Genomic DNA, 10,338 nt, shown 5'->3' on the forward strand with positions numbered 1-10,338 from the left:
TTCCAACATTTAGGGGACGATTTATTAGATATTAATGCTAACTTTTGGGGGGTTAGGTACCATCTATGTATCACTTTGAATGTTTGAAGTTTTGTTACAATGACTTTTGAGGTAAATATGCCAGATGACCATACCTCATTCCAAGCCTCTGAGGATTGCTCAATCGAGCAGTCCTTACTCCAGCTATTTTGGCAACTTAATTGTTTGTTCTCCGTTGCGTTTAATAGTATTTTGTATAGACGAGCTATCATCCCTTTTTTTTGTTATGAAGAGGAATTTAAAATTTGTTCAAATTCTGTCAGAGGTTCTTTCATGATGTTCCTTAGTTTTATTTTCTCTGTCATGTGCAAAAGTTGTAGATAGCTAAACCATTGTAGTTTACGTTTTAGTTTTCTCTCTATATCTACCTTCTCTAATAGTCCTGACTGTGTGGTGATGTCAATTAGTCTGGTTACTTTTGCCTGTCGCAGTGTTAGAATGAGGGACCGGTCCCACCCCGGTGAGAACCATTCTTGATTTATAAATGATGAAAATCTGGATAGTTTTGGGACTAATTTGCTCTTAATTTGGTCCCACGTCTTTAAAATAGACGATATCACAAGACCGTTTTTAATATTTTTTGGTCTATTAATTGGTTTATTCCAAATTATGTCTGTGATGTCATAATGCCTTAAAGAAGGTTGCGTAATCTTAATCCAATCCGTCAGAGTTGAATTAGATGTTATTTGCAAGAGGTTGGCCAGTCTTGCTGCTGATTGGTATAGCGATAAATCTGGATAGTTGAAACCTCCATTTACTGATTTCCTCCTCATAGTATTAAACGCAATTCTCGGATGTTTGTTTTGCCATAGGAATTTATTGATCAGTATTTGCCATTGTGCTATTAGCGATCTGTTTATGGTAAGAGGGATCGCTCTAAACATATAGAGAAATTTTGGTAGTATAAAAGCCTTTATTAAATGAAATCTGTCATACCACGTGAGTTTTAATTTATTCCAGTTAGTAATGTCTGTTTTAATTTGATTTGTTAATTTAAGATGATTCAATTTTACCAGTTCATTTAGGTTAGGAGAGATATTAACACCTAAATAAGTTATGTGTGATGGAGACCACTGATAATTATATAATTTATTTATTTGTTGGATCATTTTGCTATGGATATTAATGGCAAGGTAATAAGATTTTGTTTGGTTAATTGTTAATCCTGATATTGCTCCAAAATTTGTAAGTAGGGTTGAGAGATAGGGCAGCGAATTTAATGGGTCAGTCATGTATAACAACATGTCGTCTGCGAACAAGCTAATTTTGAATTCTGTGGAATTAACCTTTATTCCCTTTACTTGATCATTTTCTCTGAGGGCAGCCGCGAAGGGTTCTAGGGCAAGAGCAAATAATAGGGGAGATAGGGGAGACATCCTTGTCTTGTGCCTCTTTTAATATATATGTTTTCTGAGTGCATAGCATTTACTTTAATATTTGCTATTGGTTGATGATAAATTGCTCTAATTATATTTAAAAATTTTTTCTCCAAATTCCATGTATGACAGTGTTTTTAAGAGGTATGATAGTTCTACCGAATCGAAAGCTTTTTCGACATCTAATGATAACAAAATAGCTTCCATGCTGTTGTGTGTACAATGATCTATAAGATTTAGTGATTTATAAATGTTATCTGTAATGTCTCTTTTTGGTATGAATCCTGATTGATCTGTATGTATGTAGTTAGATATGAATGTATTTAAACGGTTCACTATGATGGAAGTGAAAATTTTATAATCGTGGTTGAGCAACGATATAGGACGGTAGGATGCTGATTTCAGAGGGTCTTTTCCCTGTTTGTGAATCACAATAATGTCAGCTCTCTCCCAGGTAGGAGGCATTTTACCTATATCTAGAATTGAGTTGGCCAAATTAGTCAGGTGTATTGCTAATAGATTCGTATATTTTTTATAAAATTCTGCCGGATAGCCATCCGGTCCTGTTGCTTTATTATTTTTAGCATTTTTTATTGCATTTATTGTTTCTTGTATGGTGATGGGTTTGTCAAGAAGCGTTCTGTGTACTTCCTCTAATTTCTTGAGACTTTTTAGTGATTTTAGAAAGTAGGCTATTTTCTTTGGGTCAGGATTATTTGAAGAATATAGTTGTGTGTAGTAGTCTTTAAAGACCTTGAGGATTGATTCTGATTTATATTGTATTACATTTTTGCTGTTATAAATTCTGTTAATATTATTTTGTGACCTTCTTTGTTTTACTTTGTATGCTAAAATGCGAAGAGTTTTAGGAGAGTTGGACCAGTGTGTCTGCTTAACAGCCAGCAGCTGTTTATATATTGTATGACTTTCCAAGGTTTCTAAGATTTTCCTTTGTGTTAGGAGCTCACTATATGTTTTTTTACTACCTGTTGACTTATGTTTGATTTCTAGAGCCTTAATATTATTTATTAACTCTTGCTTTTGTTTCAGTTTTTCTCGATTGATTTTTGCTGTAAGAGCTATTATGTGACCTCTGGTCACTGTTTTTATTGTGTCCCAAAGTATGTGCGCCCCAATTTCTTTAGTTGCGTATTGATTAAATAATAAGTGCTTTGGTAGGCACCATTGATTGCTTTTCTGTGTCTTGTCATCTAGGTTGAGTGTCATTGTTACCCATGCATGGTCTGAGATTGTATTATTTCCAATTTCTATTTCCTCTACCTTGTCTATAATAGTATTGGAGCTTAATATGTAATCTATTCTTGTATATGTGTTATGTCTTTGTGAAAAGTATGTAAAATCTTTTTCTCCTTCATGATAGTGTCTCCAAGTGTCTATTAAATGATATTTCTTTAAAATAGCTGCTAATTTTGTTGTTTTGTGTATATTTTTTGTGTTTAGATTATTGAAGTTCGATTTGTCTAATTGATGATTTATTATGTAGTTTAAGTCACACCCGATTATTAAGTCTCCTTCCTGAAATGTAGTTAATTTCTGCAGTGCTTCCTCTATAAAGTCTAATTGGTGTATATTAGGAGCATATAACGAAGCTAGAGTAAGTTTGTGTTCCCCTATTTTCCCTTTAACAAAGATGTATCTACCTTTTTTGTCTTTAAGAGTTTTTGTTTGTTGAAATTGTATATGTTTTGCAGTTAGGATGGCTACTCCTCTTGATTTGGAATTACCAGGTGCATGGTATTGTGCTTGTAGCCACCTAGCTTTCAATGAATCAGTATTATTATACCGCAAGTGGGTCTCTTGTAGGAAAATTATTTGTGCTTTAGTATGAGCTAAATTCGAAATCACTCTCCTTCTTTTAACAGGATTTCCCAAACCTCTAACATTGAAAGATAAAGCTTTGATTTTAGAACACATTTCTATCCTAGATTGTAATAATTACTCGAGTTCTACTCTTGTTTTACTATATTGTTGTTGACTCACTCTATATTTTCCGACTTGGCTTATATTTTATAGTCTGAAGTATAAACTACTACTGCAAGTTGAATTTTCCCAATTATAAGCAGTCATACATTATAATACCGGTTTTTTTGATTAATCCGTCTCAAAATGAAAAAAAGGGAAGTTATTTAAAAAGGTGTTGCTATTATCACAATATTTTCCCTAATATGCTGTTTCAAAGATATTCTGTTTAAACCACTCTCTTCAAATCAATGTATATATATTATTAATACAATTCTTCTTTATTCTCCTTGTATCATAAACCTTTCAAATTATTTAGAGTTCAGTCCAATGAAACCATTTATATCTCTTCAGCTCTTAGTACTGTTTCGATTCCTCTCTGTGTAAGTACCTCGTAGTGTTGTTCTTTCTCCCTTTTATGACCTTTCCTTCTCTTGGTTTCCTATCTTCGTTGCAAACTTTGAACTGCTTGTATTTGTCTTTTTTCCCTCCCCCTCCCTATAACCCCCCTAACCCCCCTCCCTTTCCTATACCCCTTCCCTCCCCTTCTATACTAGTGAACTGTATCAATGAACTATAGAATATAAATTTTTATTACTTTTTTTAAAGTTATTGTTATTTTTTATTTATTGTTATTTTTTGTTTATTAATTTTTTTGTAATATTTATATATAAATATTCTTTTTTTATTTTTTTTAAATATTGTTTTTTGTTATAAAGATTGCTAACTATATAAATCTATATGACTGATATATGCAACTAATTAACTATTCCAACACCCTCCCTTTCCCCCCCCTTTTCTTCCCTCCCACCCTCACTCCCACCCTCACTCCCTCCCTATAACCACCTTGTACCGTGATGAACTAAACGTATCACTTCGTTAATTATATTATCAATGTACTGTATTCCTATTAAAATTTATTCAAATTTAGCTCTCTCAAACTGATGAGTTAACTTCACTCACCGGTTGTGGAGATCAACCTCCCTCCTTATCCACTTATGAGAGCTAAACAGATCTATATGAGCTACGTTAAGAGCCCCCCCTTCCCCCAAAAACCTCTGAGTTTGTACTTCTATTTACAGTTACACTACTTCTTATTTAATCAGGCTATCATACTAACAATCATTTTACCAATACGTTGAGAGACAATGATAGGATAATTCAAGTGTCTCTGATGGGGATCTTGCTCCCTTTCTGAGGGGATAGTAGTTCAGAAGATTTTCTTTTTTGGTTTTGCTTGTTCGTCTCCATCGGTGTTTCCAGCCCGACTGCATTTAGTAACTCCAGTCCCGTGTCGATATCTGTTGCTGTATACCTTTTGCCTTGATGAAAGACCATAAGTTTGCATTGATCCAGCCATTTATATCTTCTGTTCGCTCTTTGCAGAGTCTCAGAAATTGGCTTGAGTTCTCTTCTTTTGGCAAGTACTTCCTTTGGTAGATCAGCAAAAATATATACCAATTTGCCTTCACATTTGAATGATCCTCGTGTTCTGGCTTCTTCCATTATCTTTCTTCTTGTTCTTTGATCTGGTATCTCGATAATTATATCACTCGGGCGATCTTTATTTTTATTTTGGTGATAGGGTCCCACACGATAGGCTTTTGTGATGTAGGGATAGACTCCTTCCTCAAGCTTTAATTGCTTAGCTAGCCAGTTGGCAATAAAGCTTGTGAGATCTGTGTTATACGTATGCAGTTCATCTATCCCCCTTATCTTAACCTGATTTTGTCTGGCATTTAGTTCGAGTTTCATTAGTTTGTCTTGTTGTTCTGTAATTATTCTTTGCATGTCTGTGACGTCCTGTTGAGCTTTCACACTCACTTCCATAGCTTTATCAGCTTTATGATTAACTGTTTGTAAATCGTGTTTTATGTCCGTGAGTTGTGTTGTGATCGGATTAATGAGTTTGGCCATTTGGTCTATAATGTCCTGCTTTAATTGTGCTAGCTGGGGGTCCAAATATTTTTCTGGTTGATTTACCTCAGTCGCGCCGTTTTTTACAACGAGTTCCGCCATTTTAGTTTCCTCCGTCTTGCCGCGTTCCTTCCCCTTCGGCTCTCCCGGGGCCGCGAAGAATGCTTGTAAGTTTTTCACCGCTTTCGTGTTGTTTTTCTTTTTCTTGATGGGGTTTGTAAGCATTATTTTCTTTTACTTATTTCTTCTTGTAGTGTTTATTGACAGGGTTTGGGATCGGGAGGGTCGGAGCGCTCTTAACATGCGTCCATTCCTCTTCGCTGCGACGCCACGCCCCCCTTCAATCCACTTTTGATCCACTGTAGTGGTCTTTGCAAATGGATTTTCCCCGTTTCACACGGTAAAATACAGTTGCAAAGTGCAATGAAAATGGGTTGAAACTAAGTGCCTTATTCAGCATGTGTGAAAGCATTTGAATCCCTGCTCAGCTGCAAAACTCACTGGGTGACTAAGGCCAGTTGCTCTTTCAGTCTAGCCTACCACATAGGATTGTTGTGAGGACAAAGCAGAGCAAAGGAGAGAACCACAGAGACCACGCTGTGCTCCTTGTAAAAGATAACAGTGATTCATTCTGAGCTCCTTGTAAAAGATAACAGTGATTCACTCTGGCGAACGATGAATGACATCCACACATTTTTGCACTCGCAGGTTATGTATTAAAATTACATAGGTGAGCTTGAGGAAAACAAACCATTAACTCAAAGGCTAATTATTAGCAAATAAATAAGAAACATGTTTTTGAAGATGCCCAAGAGCAATGCACGGGTCGGCAGAGCTCAGAGACTCTTCCACTGCATCTTCTTTAATTCGCTAAAAGGCTATAGGAACAATCCGGGTTCACACCGTTTCTCTTATTCCTTTGATCGGGAATATTTGACCCGAGTCGTTTCTTTGCTGAAGCGTCTGCAAGAACAGCTGCAATAATATCTTTTTAGCAAAGAATTCCCAGTTAAAGCAAATGTGGATTAGACAGACAAGAGACTTTCATTCCCTTCCTAGAAACATCATTTTCAGCACTTTCTGACAAACTCTTGCTAGGTTTTAGGTCAAGCTAAGGTCAGCCAGCTCAGAAGTTGAAGCATCCTTTCTATGATGAAAGATTGGACTTTTTTGGGGGGGGGGAGTTCAGGGTAGGAGGAAAATGACCAAGGGGGACACACATGAGAGGTTTATAAAATTATACTTGGTATGGATAAAGTGGAAAGAACTTCAACCATTTTAGAACTCAGGGGAGGGGGCACTGAATGAATTTATTAAATTTATTTTTTTTACTGCATTTATACCCCACTAGTAGGGACACAAAGCAGCTTTCAACATTCTCCCTTTCTACATTTTATCCTCAAAAGAACCACCCTGTAAGGTAGAAAAGAGCAAGAGTCCAGTAGCACCTATAAGACTAACAAAATTTGTGGTAGGGTATGAGCTGTCGTGAAAAACAGATCACTTCTTCAGATATGGCTAGAACATGAGTCCATCTGTCCTTACATTTTGGTGAATGGAGTGATTTCAGAAGCCGAATTACAATAGCAGGTAAATGACAAAAGCCAGGGAATGACAACTCTACCCTGTAAGGTAGGTTAGTCTGAGAGTGTGACTGGACCAAGGTTACCCAGCCAATTTCCATGGCCAAGTGGAGACTCAAACCTGGGTCTCCCAGATCCTAGCATGAGCTCTAACCACTTCATTACACTGGATCGGCAGCAGATGTAGGTCAGGGGGAAAAAAACCAAAGCACTTTGCATAGTACATCATTCATTTCATTGCCATGGTGTTAAATTCCTTTAAATGGTGTTAAAAGGAGATTAAACACATCGCTGTAGAATGGAACCTGTTTAGCCATGATGGGTTGGTGGAGCCTCCATGTTTAAAGGCAGTTACACTCTGAATAACCAAGTGCTGAAGGGTAATGACAGGCTTCTATGCCCATTGTGGAAAACAGGATGCTGGAGAAGATGGACCTTTGATCTGATCTTCTAGGGCTGGTCTTATGCATTTAGATATAAATATATAGTATGAATGCACTGACCTTCACAGCCCAGGTGAGCCCGATCTCGTCAGATCTCAGAAGCTAAGCAGGGTTGGCCTTGGTTAGTAATTGGATGGGAGACCTACAACAAAGACTAGGTTTGCAGAGGCAGGCAATGGCAAACCACCTCTGTTATGAAAACAGCAGGGGTCGGCCTAAGTCAGCTATGACTTGAGGGCACTTTCCACCACATCTAGTATGAACATGTGACAAGGGGATTTGAATCCAGATCCACAGAAGGCAAAACACACCACTACTTCAAAACTCTTAACTGCTAGGCAGGAGGACAGAACTTTCTGAGGATGCTTGTGAATGAGTTGTGGTGACAATGCTGCTTTGTTCCAGCTATTTCTGGCCATATATAAAAACTGCATTAGGGGATACTAAGGGCTAGAGCAGGGTGCCTCAATGTGGCACCCACAGGTGTCATGGCACCCACCAAGCTTTTCAGAAAGTGGATGGAGCCATTGAAAGGCAGGGCTGTCTTCTTTTAAATGAGAGTTTTCCATTGGAGGATCTGGACTGGTAAGCACCTGGACTCTGTTTAGTAAGTGAGTGGTTCCACTCCCCATTTAGCTTTTCTTTTCCCCAGGAGTTGCAGGGACGAAGTTATTCTGTTTGGCTCCGCCTTTGCCTCCACCTCCTGTGGCAGCCATTTTGGGGCAGCCCTCACCACCCTCTCTCAAAATTCCAAAGGTTCCCCCCAGGCTCAAAAAGGTTTGGGCCCCATGGCCTAAAGGATCCCTCGTACCAGTGGAGAGACATGCTGTCTTAGAAAATAGCCACTTAAAAAATTGCAGAAGTCTGCTCTCGATCTCTAAAAAGCGATGCCTCGTTTTCAAGAAGCGTAACCCCCTCTAAAATCTAAGATGAGAAAAGCAAATGTTTTTGAGTAGACAGTAAGGTTTTGAGTGGGTTACTTGACACATTCAAGAAGTTCCCATGAAATAAGTAGTGGCAGTTTCCCTGTACCAACGGACGTGCAGATCATACTCAAGAACAAGAAGTGTCTTTCAGGAACTTGGGTTGGTTAAGTCTGTGATTTGTTAACCGTAATTCCCCTGTTTCATGAGCGCTTGCAGTAGTGACATTAGATTAGTTCCCACCAGTTTTGCCACTAGTCACCCAACCCCCTTTCTTACTACAGCCCCTGTTCCCTATAGCATTTGTTCATGCCGACCCTCTTTTGGTTAGTCAAAGGGGATTCCTTTGCCTTTTTTCATCAGCAGAAAATACCGGCTCCAATCTATGACCTCCCACTGCATCAGGACGGAGTCTGATTCACTATCTGTTCCTATGCATAAATGTAAACAGCCACAAGTAAATATATCCTGAAGATTCTTCATACATTTGCCAACATTTATTTAATTCATGGTTATCCTGTCCATTCCCCAGGAGCTCAGAGCAGCATAGACAATTCTTCACTCTTCCATTTTTTCTTCACAAAAAACTGTGAAATAGGTTAGGCCGAAAGGATGACTGGTCCAAGGTTAGCCAATAAGTTTTAATGGTGAATGGGGTTTTGAATCTATATTTCCCTTAATCCACGTCCAACACACTAACCACTACTACTCCACAGCAACTCTTTTGAATTGTCTTAAGTCCTCTACTTAAGTAATGTCTGTGAAATGGGACAGGATCCTATAAGCTGTGCATTTTGGGGACATGACGTGCTGTATGTCAAACAGAATCTGGAAATGTTTTTGCAGAAAGTTGACCGAATCTGCTTGCCAGGCACCGTTGCCTGGTGCAACGGCACAGAAGAATGAAAATGAATCACAGAATTTAGGGGTCCAAAACTCCTCACCACAGAACTGTCATGAAAAGTTCAGAGATTTCAGCTAAGGTAGAAGGTTTCCAGTAGTAAAAAATGGCCTAAAGACTGAGAAGATGCAGCTGACTAACTTGTGGTTTCACTGACTAACATTCACAAATTCATTCTCAGAGCTCCTCTGAATGAATGGTCTGGAAATGGGAAGAACTCTCTAGAAGCAAAAGATTTACTAATCTGTGATCAAATTAGATGTCTACGCCTTGTATCATCTTACAAATTAATAACTGTAATAGAATGTGTAAGATAGAATGCTGCTTAAAGCAAGACAAAGATATTCAAGAGGAAGGAGAAATGAGTAATTGTGAATAGATAAATTTGGCTTAAATCTTCATTAACTATTTGTGGCTACTCGTCTGGAGCTAATGTTGCTGGTTCATGGAAGGAACGGCCTATTTCAGGAAGATGGATTCAAGTTTTCATTTAAAGTAATTAAAACATTTTGCTGTAAGTTTGAAATATTTGATCAACGGAAGCTCAGAGCACTCCGGGGGGGGGGGGGGGCAGGAATTCAGATATTCCATGCTGAAGAATCAGGGGCCATGCATGAATTCCTGCTCTCCAACACAGCGGGAGTAAAGCTGGCATAACTGTGGGTGTCTGCTTCCCCCTTGCGAAGCCCTAACATGTGCTCCCTGTCACTGACATGAATAGCTAGCGAGCCAGTAGTGCTCAGTGGATACTATGGATTTTTATAGGTGATGTAATATGGCTGCATGCATGCTGTTGCTGGAATAAACCAGTTTGACTGGCTAATCTAATCAGTAATGTGCACCGTTTGTCTTGATCCTAATCTATTTTTCCAGTGTAGGTTTCACATCCCACACATATTTTGTATTTTTTATATGGCTTATATTTTATGTTCAGGATGGCAATATTTGCACAGTAACCCCCACCCCACCCCACCCCAGTATCTTCACAATGTTATTCTAAATTCTAGAGCAAATGGTGCTTTATAATGGATATAGATTGGTATTTAGTAAGAACTGTATAGTGATAATGGGTTGGATCCAGACTAAACTGGCAATTTCCACCAATTCCCTTTGTGGAGGATTTGGCCTGCCTTGGACCTGTCTTTGTATTAAGTAGCTAGAGCCTGCTTGAACAAA

The sequence above is a fragment of the Eublepharis macularius genome, chromosome 10 (genome assembly GCF_028583425.1).
Source record: "Eublepharis macularius isolate TG4126 chromosome 10, MPM_Emac_v1.0, whole genome shotgun sequence".
NCBI lineage: Eukaryota > Metazoa > Chordata > Lepidosauria > Squamata > Eublepharidae > Eublepharis > Eublepharis macularius.